Source organism: Nannospalax galili, unplaced genomic scaffold (assembly GCF_000622305.1).
Source record: "Nannospalax galili isolate Female #2095 unplaced genomic scaffold, S.galili_v1.0 scaffold318, whole genome shotgun sequence".
NCBI lineage: Eukaryota > Metazoa > Chordata > Mammalia > Rodentia > Spalacidae > Nannospalax > Nannospalax galili.
In genome coordinates, this window is record NW_008341889.1 from 3,298,924 (window position 1) to 3,313,222 (window position 14,299).

General features: G+C 36.4%; 1 protein-coding gene across 1 annotated transcript in view; it reads left to right on the top strand.

Moving 5' to 3' along the window:
• Positions 1-14,299, top strand: part of Gabrb1 (gamma-aminobutyric acid type A receptor beta1 subunit) — a 388,517-nt gene that overhangs the window by 140,979 nt on the left and 233,239 nt on the right. The window lies entirely within an intron of this gene.

The following is a 14,299-nucleotide window of genomic DNA, read 5'->3' on the forward strand; positions in this document are numbered from 1 at the left end:
CATTGAGAAAAATCAGTATAAACCTCAGTGGTTATATTTTGGGATCCAAATGTACCTTAATTCATATTAAATGTTTTGGGTTTTGCAAGAGGTAAAGGTAGAGGTTCAACTTTTCCTACGGTTTTATAATTATTTAGGTATTATTTGTTGAAAACATTTCTCTGTTGGATTGTATTGCTAACTTTGATCAAATCCATGGAGATCTTTTTCTATTCTCTGTTCTCTTCCACCATTCTGTTTGCTTAGTCCTGCACAGGGTCATCCTCTTTTAATTACAGTTGCTCTAAGACAAGTCACAAAAACAATGTGAGTCCTCTAATCTTGCATTTATGTTTCAATATTTTTGATATTGTATATTCTTTATATTCCTCTATCACCCTTAGAAACTTGTCAATTTCTACCAGAATAAAGCCCCTGGGGCTATTCCTGAGAGGTACTGAATGTATTGATCAGTTTGGAAAGTATTAATGTCATAAATTTATGAAGTCTTCTAACCCATGAACATGATATATCTCATGTCTTCAGGGTATTGCTGATTTATTTCAACGGCATTCTGTACTGCAGTGTGTTTGTTTTGCTTATGACTCACGTATAAAGAGAACGTTATATTTTATTTTTATCAGCAATGCTTTATATGCTAGTAGTTCTTTTGTTAGGTTTTGCTTATTTAATAAGTTGCAAAGGAATAATAGTACATTTACAGAAGCTTATAATTACTTTTCACATAAAGACTTATTTATTTTAAAATTTTAGGCTATATTTAAAAATTCATTTCTACTTTTACCAAAGCAATAACTAAACTGTGACTTGTTGTTCAAACTTTGATGTCACCTTGGTGATCTATTTGGAAGCAGGTGAAATCTACAGTATATCATCGATGTTTTGTTGGAGAATAAGAGGCAGCTGTATGTTTTGCAAGAATGAAAGTCAAATTCTCACTTTAGTGTTTCAGTACAGTTATTTTATAAGTTCTTGGCAGTCTGTTACAATGGGGATTAGTTAAAGGAAGATCATGTCAGAAAATTATAAAGTTAAATACACCCCATTTTGCAACTTGAAATGCTGTCCTCTGGACATGACATGGTTGTTACACAGGTGAACTTACAAGACTTGTATAAGATCAAAGCAGCTAAACATCCAGCATGGAGTAGTGGGGAAGGGCTCACTAGACCCTACCTCTAGTTGAGAAGCTATTGGTAGTTGATGGCTGCTAGAAAAGGGAAAGTCTCTTCACTTTGGCAGTGTGACAACTGGTAGATTTCCCCCCATGCCTCCATAGATGGTCCCATACATGCATACATGGGCAGCACTATTTGGACTCAGTGGGTTAAAAAAAGTAAATCAACATATAATAATAAAAGGAGGACATGGAGACGGGAGGGAAACATGAAGGGAGGGTCCTGAGGGAATTTAAAGAAGGGGAGGGCAGTGGTATGATCAAAATACATTATAAAAATATATGAAAATTTCAAGGACAACTAAAAAAAGAAAAAGAAAAAGTTGAGACACCGAAAACATAGGGCCTTGTCTAAGACCACAAAGAAATAACTGTAGGCTAAAATTCAGCTACCCTGACTCCCAAACCCATGTTTTTCTACTCCATCCTCCTTTCAATATATCTATTTAAGAGTAAATATCTCCTTCCAGATTATACATCATTGCTTTCCATTCTTTGGAAACTAACCAGGTCTATATAGTCTGTAGCCTGCAAATAAACATGACCATCCAAAAAGAAACAAACTACGCATCTGCTACATGGATTCTAATCTCTTTATGGCATCAGCTTTCTCCTTAAGAATCCCGTATTACCCCTGATGCATTTCCTTCCTTCTTCTTCTGCTCTTCCCTGTTCTCACACAGGGTTGATGTTTTTTTCCTTCACCAGGGCTGTTACTAACCTAGAGAGACCAAAACATATGACAGAGAAGGTATAACATCTGAAGTTAGAGGATTGAGGTTGGACTTCAATGTCATAACATTCCAATGGCTTGGCCTTGAAAATATTATGCTAATTTGATGAGCTTAAGTTTTATCATCTTCAGTAAGGGACATTATAATATTCCCGAATTCATTATTGAGAAGATAATGGGATATAATTAATGAGGGATTTACATAGCAAGTCTTAAGTCACAGTTTTCTAAATTGTGCTTCACCAGATATTGAGAAAACTGCATTCCTAGAGTGTGTCTCTAATTCCCTGGGCTACTACTGATTAGAATACAGATGCAGTTGTCCAATCAAGAAAATACTGAGTACCTTGCATGCACAGTCACTCATGACTTTGAGCCTAACAATAACTCTCCAGGAGTTGGGGACACCTGTCACTGCAACAGAGTGGGAAGAACCCAAATTGCAGAGCCAAGAGACATGTGGCCTCACCAGTTCCTGCCCCTTAGTCAGCCATTTCCTCTCCTTGGCCTCTTCCCCATTGCTTCTATCATTCTATATATTAAGTCCCATTCACTTTGATTCCTCTGATGTAACACTTTCTAGTCGTAAAACTGAAACTCTGTTTCTTAGAGCCTTTTAAAAGAATAGTTACCATGTTTCGTTCTTAAGCACAAGCCATAGACAATCCTTCTCATATAATATATATTGGTGTCTTTATAGTTATACAATACTCATCTTAGACATGAGGAATTGTGAGAACACTATTGGCAGCTTTATCTATTTCCATAAGTCCAGTTAATACTCATTGTGAGTGAGCCAATATACTGAGTACTTTTTAGAAATGATAGAATTGATGTACCCAAAGCCCATTTATCTAGGCATTCCATAATAATAAGACTACATCATAAAATTAAATCCATTTTCTTCTATATTCAAATTCAGTATGAAATGTTACTACCTAATTTATATGAAATCACATGATTTTTTGAACAATGACAAGTCAGATTTTACACCCAAGAGATGCTTTTCCCTCCTGTAGGCATTCTAACAGAATAGTGTCTGACAAGGGCTAGTACTGTGGAACCAGGCATCTGAGTAACAGATCTCTGGCCTACAGAGGCTCCACTCCTTGTGCCCTTTGCTCTTAAATCACCTTGGCTGTCGCACATTGCATTTCTCCATGCAGTCACCACTGGAGATCTAATGAACAGATGTCTGTTCTTCCTGTAAGTTATGTTAGCAAATGCTGCTTTGGTCCACGGCCTATGAACCCTCCATCCTAGTCCTCCCAAAATTGCAGCATCATTCATTTTTCTTATCACCTCTTTCAATGACATGTATCAAATCCTTGATCTTCTCTTCTTTCCTACATTCCCCGCATTTAACGCCCAATGCTTCTCTTTTGTAGGCTGCTCTCTCAACATTTCCATTTGATGGCAGGCTTCAGACCCAGCACTCCTCTTTTACTAAAGCCGTTAGATGCTGCTCTTGAATGAATCCTTTATCTTGGTCTCCTTGTTGAACTCCGGTCTTCACACAACCTTGGTTTCCTGTACTTTATCACTCCGGAGTCTTCCATCTTCATCAGCACGGCTTCTGCCACATGCTAGGTCCATAATTCCTAAAGCCATTGCTGACTCAACTTTTGACTTCTCTGAATGACTTAAGAATGATGACTGGACTTGGTTTGAGATTTTTCCTCTGTTGTCTCCAGTTGTGATCTATAGCAATTTCAGCAGGTTCAATGTGCTCGTTGAACTGAACAGCATTAAGTTTCTAAAATCCCAAACCACAAGTTTCAGAAAAAAATTTGTAGTTATATATGGAGCATCTGACTCTGAATATACTGCAGCCACTCCTGATTTGCCATTTATTTCATGACATTTGTTTTTTTTCCCAAAGTTTGTCGTCCTTTCTCCTAGATACTAACAGAACCATCAACATCCTAGACAGGAGGCAGAAACTGGGAGGCATCTACTGTCTCTGAGATTTAATCTGTTGCTTCTGATCTGTACTATTTTAGTCATCTTTTCTACCTATGAACCAGCTCTTCCACCTAAATCTCACTCTCCGTCCCACTTGCCCAATTTCCTTTCCCATTTGTTTCCTTATTTATCATTGTCTTCTTCCTAGAAAGCATGCTAGTCACACACAAAATCAGTGGCTTTAAAACACCCATAAAATTATTTTCAACTCTCTAATTGTTTCCCTGAATACATCTAAGAAATTTCAAACTCAACTGAATATTAAAAAATATTGTCCCCCTGATATTTAAGTTTTTGAGGTGGCAATATGTTACTTGTAACCCTACTACCTTATTAAAGGCCCTTCCTTCTATGCCTGAAAGTGGGGTGGTCCATTCCCTCACCTGTCCTTGTTGTATAGATGGCTGTCACCTCCAGATCTGTACACTGTCTCTATGTGTATCTCTGTCCAGATTTCCCCCTTTTATGATGGCAATGCTTATTCCTCACACCAACTCTTACTCCCATTTCACCTCTTTTCCTTAAAAGCCTTTCTCAGACTTTGCTCTCATTCCATAACCCAATGCAATTAAATCTCATCAGGACCAGATTGTATAATTGTTGAAAACGTGAGCTGTATTCCCTCAATCTTTTTATCTCTTTTAAAGCAAATAATTGCCCAATAAATGTTTATAAAAAGGAAATTAATATGTGCAAGATGCACTTACCTGATTCATAGTAGTCAGCTGCAGCATTTCCTTCCTATATCTAGATGATGGCTTTTAACCAAAGAGTGATTATCGCTATTAATGACCAGATGTATTCAGTCTCTTATGCAAACACCATCCAGATGGTTGTGCTTACTGGCTCTCTGCAAGGCCTGGCCTTGAGGGGGCTGAAAGACTGTGTTTATCTTTCCATAAAAAATGGCAGGCAAGGAATGATTTAATTCTGTGAAGACATTTAGTATTTAGCCTCGTGAGAACTACTCTTTCTTCATCTTCCTCTTTTAACTCCAGCAGCGATTTCTGTTCATTATTCCTCATCTTTCTCCTTTGTCTTCTAAAGAAGTGAGTCTGGGGCCAGATGGATTTAGGAGTCTATGCAAGCTTCAGTGATGGAGTGGGTAGGCCAATATTGGTTTAGAGTAGGACCCAGTGCCTGTGTGTGTTTAGGTTTGTATCCACACGTTGTGAGCACACATAGGGTAAGATGTATACACCACATCCTGTTAAGCAGTACTCATGGAAACTCTATCGTGAGGTTTAACCTACAGTCATGTAGCTAGGTTTGAAACTATACTGCAGTCCAGCACTTTGCTTGACGTTCTGCCTGTGTTGTCATAGTCCGCATTTACCTCAACTTTGTAAGCTATTCGCATTAGTAAGCAAATTCCACCAGTAACAATACAGGAGATTAAGGGAACTTCTCCAGCCTTGTAATTTATTATTTGTTTGCCTTTTCAAAGTATGTCAAAAAGTACCTACATTGGACTTGGTGTTCAAACCTCTACAGATTCCTGGCTCCTATTTAATACCTTTATAAATAACATTTTGTTAAAACTGTGCCATTTTTTTGCTTCCACCCCTGTTGTGGTCCTATCAAGAGTTGAAAAGATTTAAATTCATTGTTTGTGGTGCTGTGTTTGGGCAAGGATGTTTAAAGAATTGTATAATGTACCTATATCAAGATACACAAAGCCCAACCAAGTTTTCTTTATTGTAATATAGGATCAATGAACTGATTCAGATATTGACTGCTAACTTATCCATTACAATAATTTCACCAATTTGAAAAAATATTTTATTTATTATTTTTAATCTGTGTGTATGAGTGTATTGCCTGCATGTATGTAAGTGCACTCATGTCATACAATGCCCTTGGAGATTAGAAGAAAGTGTTGGATCCCCTGGTACTGGAGCTATGGATGGCTGTCAGCTGCCATGTAGGTGCTGGAAATCAAACTCAGGTCCTCTGCAAGAGCAGTCAATGCTCTTAACCTTTGAGTCATCTCTCCAGTTCTATAATTTTAACTATACTATTCTAATTTGCTAAAGCTTCCATAACAGAGAACCACAAACTTGATAGCCCAACAACAGAACTTTATTGTCTCATAATTCTGGATGTTGGAAGTGAACAGTCAGCATGTTTGTAGGAACAGCTTCTTTTTGAGGACTGAGAGGAAGAGAGGTCTGTTCCAGGACTCTCTCTTTGCAGTTATCTCTGAATCTTCACACAGTCTTCCCTCTTATGTCCAAATTTCTCCTTTTATCAGGTCATCAGTAATTTGAATTAAGACCCATACCAATAAACTTATTTTAACATTGTCACCTCTTTAAAGAACTCATACTTGATGTAATTTGTATTCTGAGGTTAAGGGTTCAATATATGAATTTTGGGAGCTAGAACTCAGCCTACAATGGCGATGGTTTTAGTAATGACAGGTAATGTTGCCTGAACCTATGCAGGAAGCATTTACAAAATTGTAATATTATATTATCCTGCCTTAATTTATTAAATAGACCATTTTCCATAAAAGTCACTGGTTATCTCAAGACCTATTTCATACAGTGTCTTCAGAATCTAAGGTCCATTGCTTACCACTGAAACCCAGGAGTTGGGAATTGATGAATGACTTCTGTCAGCAGTGTTAAAATTTAGAGAAAAGATGAAACAAGCTGGGCGAGACACATGTGGATTTAGCTGTAAATCCAAGTTATGAGAATAGGAGCTAAGTCTCTCTCCTGGGAAGCAAGTCCTTCATTGGAGTGTCCAGCCCTCACCCCTAGGAAGGAATTCCTTGCAGAAATTGTGAATCTCAATATTTTTATCCTTTACAAAGCGGATCAATGCTTGATTGCTTTTCTTCGTTTTGTCAGATTTCAATGTGACAAGTTGTTTTTCTAGCATTTCCCAAATGTGTCCATTGAGGTTTGGCATTTTGCTGTTTGTTTATGTGCTTGTGTACCATTACGAAGTTGAGGATTGTGATAGGTGTGTCTATTTTAGGCCACTGTAGCTGTTATTTTAAATTCTTACCTTGTCCTATCTTTGGCCCATTGTATCCTTTTAAAGTCACCTCCTGAGTTTTTTAAAAAAATTGTATATGACCTGAGTAATCTTAATAACTCCTTTATTTTCTAATGCATCAACTTGCTGTCTGTCTCAGAAATGGAGAAAAAAAAAGACATCAATGAGTCACACTGATATTTCTATTCAAATTCAGAATTACAAAACTTTTAATCACATTTTGGATTATGTATTTTGCTTCTTTTCTCTTCCATAGAAAATATTGGTTTCTAATAACATTTAAATGATAATTAACTATACCTTGATAAATACATATGTAAGCAAATATTAGCAGATATCCTATCAGGAGCATATAGGTTAATTATTATGTCTTAAATTGAATTTTAAGATTCAGTTTAACAGATACTTCTTGGTTAATCTACAACTTTATTTTGTTTACATTTTGGATTTGTAAAATTTTATTTAAATTTGTTTTGTAATGAAAAATATTTACAAGATTCAAAACTCAAAATATAAAATAGGAAGACCTGGGGTTTTTGGGTTTTGTTTTGTTTTGTTTTGTTTTTGCTGTGTCTACCTCTTCCCATTCCATCACCAGCCCCTAGAGATAAGCACATTCAGTTACTTTGGTATTTCTCTTCCATTTTAATAGACATATGCAGATATTGGAATTCCTTCCTTTGTCTGGAAGGTGTCATAGTATGTCAAATACTTTGTACCTTAAAGCTGGCTTTGCAAAGTATCGATAAATGTTGACAGCAGGGTTCAACCTGTCTTCTCATTTGAGTGTTCATGCGCTTAGCCCCTCCTTGAGGTCCTCTGATAACCTGCATAATTCTTTCCTTTACGATTATTTCTAGGAAGAGAGTTGTCTGTGTCTGTGTATGGTAATTTTCTCACTCCCTATCACAGAAGTGAGAATAATTGCAGAAGGTACACAGCGTAAACTGAATTAGCTCTGCCAGGAACGTGACTGTTTTAAAATCCATACAATTCTGCCAGGTCTTCTAGCACATAGTAATGAGTCCAAATTCCGAAGAGAAGTTTCTGAACTTCAGTTATGAGAATTGAGACTATTGCTCATCTGACGCTTGTAGCCTGGTGCAGACCTAGAGAACTTCCCTGTTGTATTTTTGCTCTACTCTAAACAGATATTTTGATATTCTTGGCAGTGCCTGACCATGGATAGTTTCTGAGGATAAAATCAATGACTGTGCTTATTGAATATAAAAGAAAGACAGAGTTTCCCAGTTTCCCTTGGAGGATCTGTTCATCCTGCCCTGGTCTTCCATGTTAAAAAGCAGACAATTATCTTGGTAATACAGATCCAAAGCTGTAAAAAGTATACACACCACTATTGATTGCTAAAGAAGTTTGGAGGTCTTAAATGGTTTGCATTCGTTCTCTATTGATTGTGCACCCTGAAAAACTGTTCTCTCTCCTACAAATTTGGTACACACAAAGCAGTTATGAGTTTGAGTTTTGGGCAACTCACATAGAGCTCACTGTGAGATACAATAAGCAATAACATTGTGAAGTGGATTGCAGAGGAAAAAATATGTGGGCTGATGTGTTTGCAGAGGACTAGCTGATATTGACAAATGTACCTTGTAAGAGAAAGAAACTCATTATTTTGAATGGAAGAGAAAGAAAATAGACCATGCATAAACAGTAGGTAGATCAGTATATTAGAAAGAATGTCTGAAGACTCTGCAATTCCCATTAAAATGCTGTGTGGGTGTGCCTCTTGCTGTTTGTGGACTTATATTTCAGGGTTTCATCAGTCAAAGACAAAAAAAAAAAAAAAGCCGTTTAGAAGGTGCTCCAAGGAAAGCATTTTTGCCTATTTTTGCCTCTCTAAGATTTTATTTTTAATAAATAAGTAATTTTGTGGAAAATAAGGTTCACAACTTAACCAAGCCTATGAATTTCAGATATATTTATTTTTAAATGTTACTTGGTCTCTGCTTTTATTTAATATACCATATTAATTATAGAGGATTAATGATAATAGCACCTTCATGGATCACATGGTCATACAATTGCTATTGTAAGTGCATAATTACATCAACTATTTATTAAGTATTTAAATTAGCCACAACGCCATATTTATTAAAAAGGAGACTCAAAGAATATCATTTAATCATAGCATTTTCCATATAACTGTGAACTGTCAGTAGAAAAGAATGAAAGAGGAAGAGGGAAGGGCACAGGGGAAGGAAAACCAAGTATCTTACAGATACCTTGTAAATTTCAGATCCTTCTTACATTACAAAAGACATGAATAGCCAAGATCTGTAAGATTTTATGACCATTTCTGAAAATTTTTTGTAAAGATTTATTTTGTTTCTATTATGTGTCTGTTTGATTCATTACAGTTAAGTGCATGTGTGCTCCAGGGGCAGGGGGTGTTTGGGAGATCAGCAAAGGCATTGGACCCTTGGGGCTGTAGTCACAGGTGTTTGAGAGGCTGCCTGCCTTGGCTGCTCTGCAAAAGCAGCACTCTCTCCTAACCACTGAGTCATCTTTAGCCCCACCCCACAATGTGTGAATTTTGTCTTAAATCTTTGACGCAATTCTGTTCAAGAGCCTTAACTTAGTCCATGAAACCATCATTACCAAATTCACGTCAATGATGCTCATTCCAATTATGTATCATTTAAAAATATTGACTCACTTTTTACTTGCACGTGCACATTTTAAAGTCATTTTAATTAGCTTTGTATTGGAAGCTATTACTTTTAAACAGACATTAAATTTATTAAAAATTAACATGTCTTATTTACAATGATCTTACCTCACTTATAGAATTGACACAACAATATTTCCCATCTTGTGGGTTTTATTAAGGGTAAATAAATTAATGACAGTAAAAGATATAATATCCATTAACATATAGTAAAGGCCAAAGGAACACATAACTTATTCATATAAAATATGTGATGGATGCATTACACTTAGATAGGAAACACATGCTGTTCATATACTCATCATTATTAAGATAAAAACTTAATTTCTCTTTGTAAACTGTTGAGGCACGGAGTTAAAGCTAAGCTCACTTCCATCAGTGTCACAGATAAACGTTAACCTGAGAAGCCAGTATTTTACTATATTGTGATTTAATATCTAATTTTGCATACCAAATGAAAGGTATAGGGTGTTTCTCAAATCTAAAATTCCATTGTATGTTCTATATAAGGTAATATTACACCTGACACACCATTTCTCATTGACAAGTGTTAAGCCATCAAAATGTCTGGACGTGGAGGTGTCACACTTTGCCTCAGTGTAGGAGATGACTTTTTTTGGATCGTTCAGCATCCCATCACCATTGGAGATGCAATAATTTACTTCAGCCTAAAGCAGAAATGCCACAAAGGATCTCTGGAGGGTTATGTGCCCCGAACATGCAATAAAAATATTCTTTAAAGTGAGATTCTGAAGAATATTGACTTACATTTGCATGCCAACCTAAGCACTTGAATTAGAATTAATAGATGTATTTACAATAAACCTAGTATTGCTTTGTTAAACATAAAAGAAGTAATGGGAAACTTAGAACCACGTTTACTAGAATTAGTGCCTTGTTCTCCTGAGTATTTCAGCTCACAGAACATATTTGGAGAGGAAAAAAATGTTTTCGTCAATAATTCTTTTTACCTCTACTTAGGAATACTAATGCTATTTATTCAAGATACTATTCTTACAGAGCACAGTCCGTTACACTGAAGAACAAACAGCTCTGTACCTAACAAGTCATTACTTGCTTTTCCATATTTCCCAGGGAACGTTTTGGTTTGCCTTTCCTAAGGTTCTCAGGGCATGGTGGCACACACCTTTAATCTCAGCACTTGGGAGGGAGAGGTAGGCAGATCTCTGTGAGTTTGAGGTCAGCCTGGTCTACATATTGAGTTTCAGGCCAGCTGAGGCTACAGGGAAATTTGTCTCAAAAAGACAAATAGAAGATAGATGATAGATGGATGATAGATAGATGATAGATAGGTGATAGATAGATGATAGATAGATGATGATAGATAGATAGATTAGATAGATAGATAGATAGATGAGGGAGACGATAGATAGATGAGGTAGATGATAGATAGATAGATAGATAGATAGATGATAGATAGATAGATAGATAGATAGAGATAGTTAGATGAGGGAGATGATAGATAGATGAGGGAGATGACAGATAGATGAGGTAGATGATAGATAGATAGATAGATAGATAGATAGATAGATGAGGGAGATGATAGATAGATGAGGTAGATGATGATAGATAGATAGATGATAGATAGATGATAGAGATAGATAGATGATAGATGATAGAGAGATAGATGATAGATAGATGATTGATTGATAGATAAATGATTGATAGATGATAGATAGATTGATAGATGATTGACAGATGTAGAGATAGATAGATAGATGATAGAGATAGATAGATGATAGATAGATGATAGATAGATGATAGATAGATAGATAAATGATAGATGATAGATAGATAGATAGATAGATAGATAGATAGATAGATAGATGATAGATGATAGATAGGTAGATAGAGAGATAGATAGATGATAGATAGATAGATAGATGATAGACAGATGATAGATAGATAGATAGATGATAGATGAGGTAGATGATAGATAGATACATAGATAGATAGATGATAGATGAGGTAGATGATAGATAGATAGAGATAGATGATAGATAGATTATAGATGATAGATAGATACATAGATAATGATAGATAGGTAGATAGAGAGATAGATAGATGATAGATAGATAGATAGATGATAGACAGATGATAGATAGATAGATAGATGATAGATGAGGTAGATGATAGATAGATACATAGATAGATAGATGATAGATGAGGTAGATGATAGATAGATAGAGATAGATGATAGATAGATTATAGATGATAGATAGATACATAGATACATAGATAGATACATAGGTACATAGACAGATACATAGATAGATGATAGATAGATACATAGATAGATATATAGATAGATACATAGATAGATATATAGATAGATACATAGATAGGTGATAGACGAGGTAGACAAGGTAGATGATAGTCCACCTAATTGAAATAGAGCCAACTCTAACAAAACTGCAATGAATCGAAGCTGAAAGAGTTGCCTGACCCATTTTCTTCTAATTGCAAGGAAGTGATTTATTTGTTTTCAGTGTCTTTGAAGATTAACAAAAAGAGTAATAACAGCACATAATTAGACGATGTGGTATATTCTAAAGAAAAAAAACGATTCCAAATCAAGTTCTCTGTTTTGAATCTTTTGCCAATTAACTTCTCAACTTGCATGTCCACAGATATTTAAAAAATTATATCCCCCAGATTTCCTTAGCTTCTCCCAAAAAACATTTTTCCTAGTTTTCTTCAGCTTTGTTCTTCCAGTTTCTCAGATTAGATTCCTTAAAAGCATACTGACTATCCTTTTTCTTATATAAACTACATTCAAATGATGAGCAAGCACATTGGTTTCTACTCTTCTGACAGATGATAAAAACATATGACAGTATCACCTCACCAAGAGAGAAAATAGATCAAACAGAGCTGAAGTTCAGGAGTAGGACAAAACAGAAATCTTTTAGCATCTACTTGTGTGTGTGTGGGGGGGGGTAGATTCCGAAGCAGGAACCATTGAAGTAGGAGGGTAGCCAGAGAAGTCATGTGAGGAAAGTGTTGAGAAGCTAATCAACTGTGTCAAGTAAGGCTCATACATATAATAGTATAAAGACTGATCACACTGGCCACTGGATTTAATAAAATAAGGCTAACTGGTGACTTTGTCATGATGAGATTGGATGCGGTGGTCATATAGACTATAACAAACAGAAGAGAAAGGCATGAGTGGAATTGTAAACAAGGAACCTATTGTGCTAGTAAGAAGGTACTGGAAAAAAAATTGAGAAATTAGGAGAGTGGATAGTGAACAGATACTGGGGCGGTGTCCTTAAGAAGAAAAGAAGGCATCAGATCTGCTGCATTTATAGTGGCTCAGTGTTAGCAATGAGCATGCGGAGCTCATTCATCACAGCAGGAGAAAGGGCAAAGTTATAAAGACAGAAAGTTCCATGTGGTGGCAGTATTTAATTAACAATGATTTGTTAAGAAAATATTCCCATTTTTCCTCTCTCAAAATGAGTAAACTGAGGCAGCACTAACAAGTTAGATAATTTGCATCTGATAGCACAATTGAAATGGGCTGAGCAGGAATCTGAATCCAAGCAATCTGAGTTCATGGCCTGGATGCTCAAGCTCTGTTCTGATGGAAATAGAGCATCAGCACTGGGTCACTTCTTGTCTAGACAGTTTTCTCAGACTAGAGACCATAAGGATGACATCGACAATGTAGAAAGCAATGGGAAGAACACAGGCGGGTTGGCACAGGACTTGGAACTCTGCCCCTAGGCAGCAGAGAATACAGAGCTTGGGGGATACAGCTTGTACTTAGTGATGGTTTTATTTATTTACTTATTCAATTTGGTCTTTGACGCTGTCACGCATGTGCCTTCTGATTACTCACACTGGCTCTTTCCTTCCTCCCCCTCCTTCCAACAGGTCCCATTCCCACATTCATGTCTTCACGTTTCATTTGTGACCCACTGATTTTAGCCAGGACTGCTGATTGAGGGCTCAGCTCTAAACATGATGTTTATACCATTTCTTCTAAGGCTCAGGGAACATTGTCGAAGAAGGAGTGATATGCACTGGAAGATAGGGAAAAAATGCCACAAAATGTGATCTTTTGAGGGCATGGCACAGCTATGGTCTCACCACAGATGGTTGCTTGCATTGAGCCTGCACAAGGCTGGGTCTGTCAGTAACCAACCATGGATCAGGGAGGAGCTAATGTGATCCTAACCCTCCTACTGAATTATTGGCTACTGGTGGAGTCTAGGGGAGGGACAGGTATTGCCTTCATTTATTTGATTTTTATTTATTTAATTTATTCATATGTTTTTTGAGACAGGATCTCACTATGTAGTCCAGGCTGACTAAGAACTCAGTGCTGGGATTGTAGGCATGTTCCACTATACCCATCAAACCATGGTTTTAAACATTTTCTTGAAAACATTCTGAAATGTAGAAGGAGCTAGGAAAGAGAAACCTGGAACACAGCCTAGGTAGTAGAGAAATATAAGAACTCACCTGACATATTTGAAAGTCTGTCACTTTAAAGATGTGGACTTACTTTGTGTTGAGACCAAACAGGAGTAATTTTCAAGTAATATGTCAGTTCCATTTGTTTACCCTAGTGATTCTAATGGAAAAGTTTCACTCTAAAAACTCCTGTCACATAACTATTAAAATAGAACAACCAGCTTGTCTCTCTAGAGGTAGGTAAGCTTATGGAAAAAAAAAAAAAAAAAAAAAAAAAAAA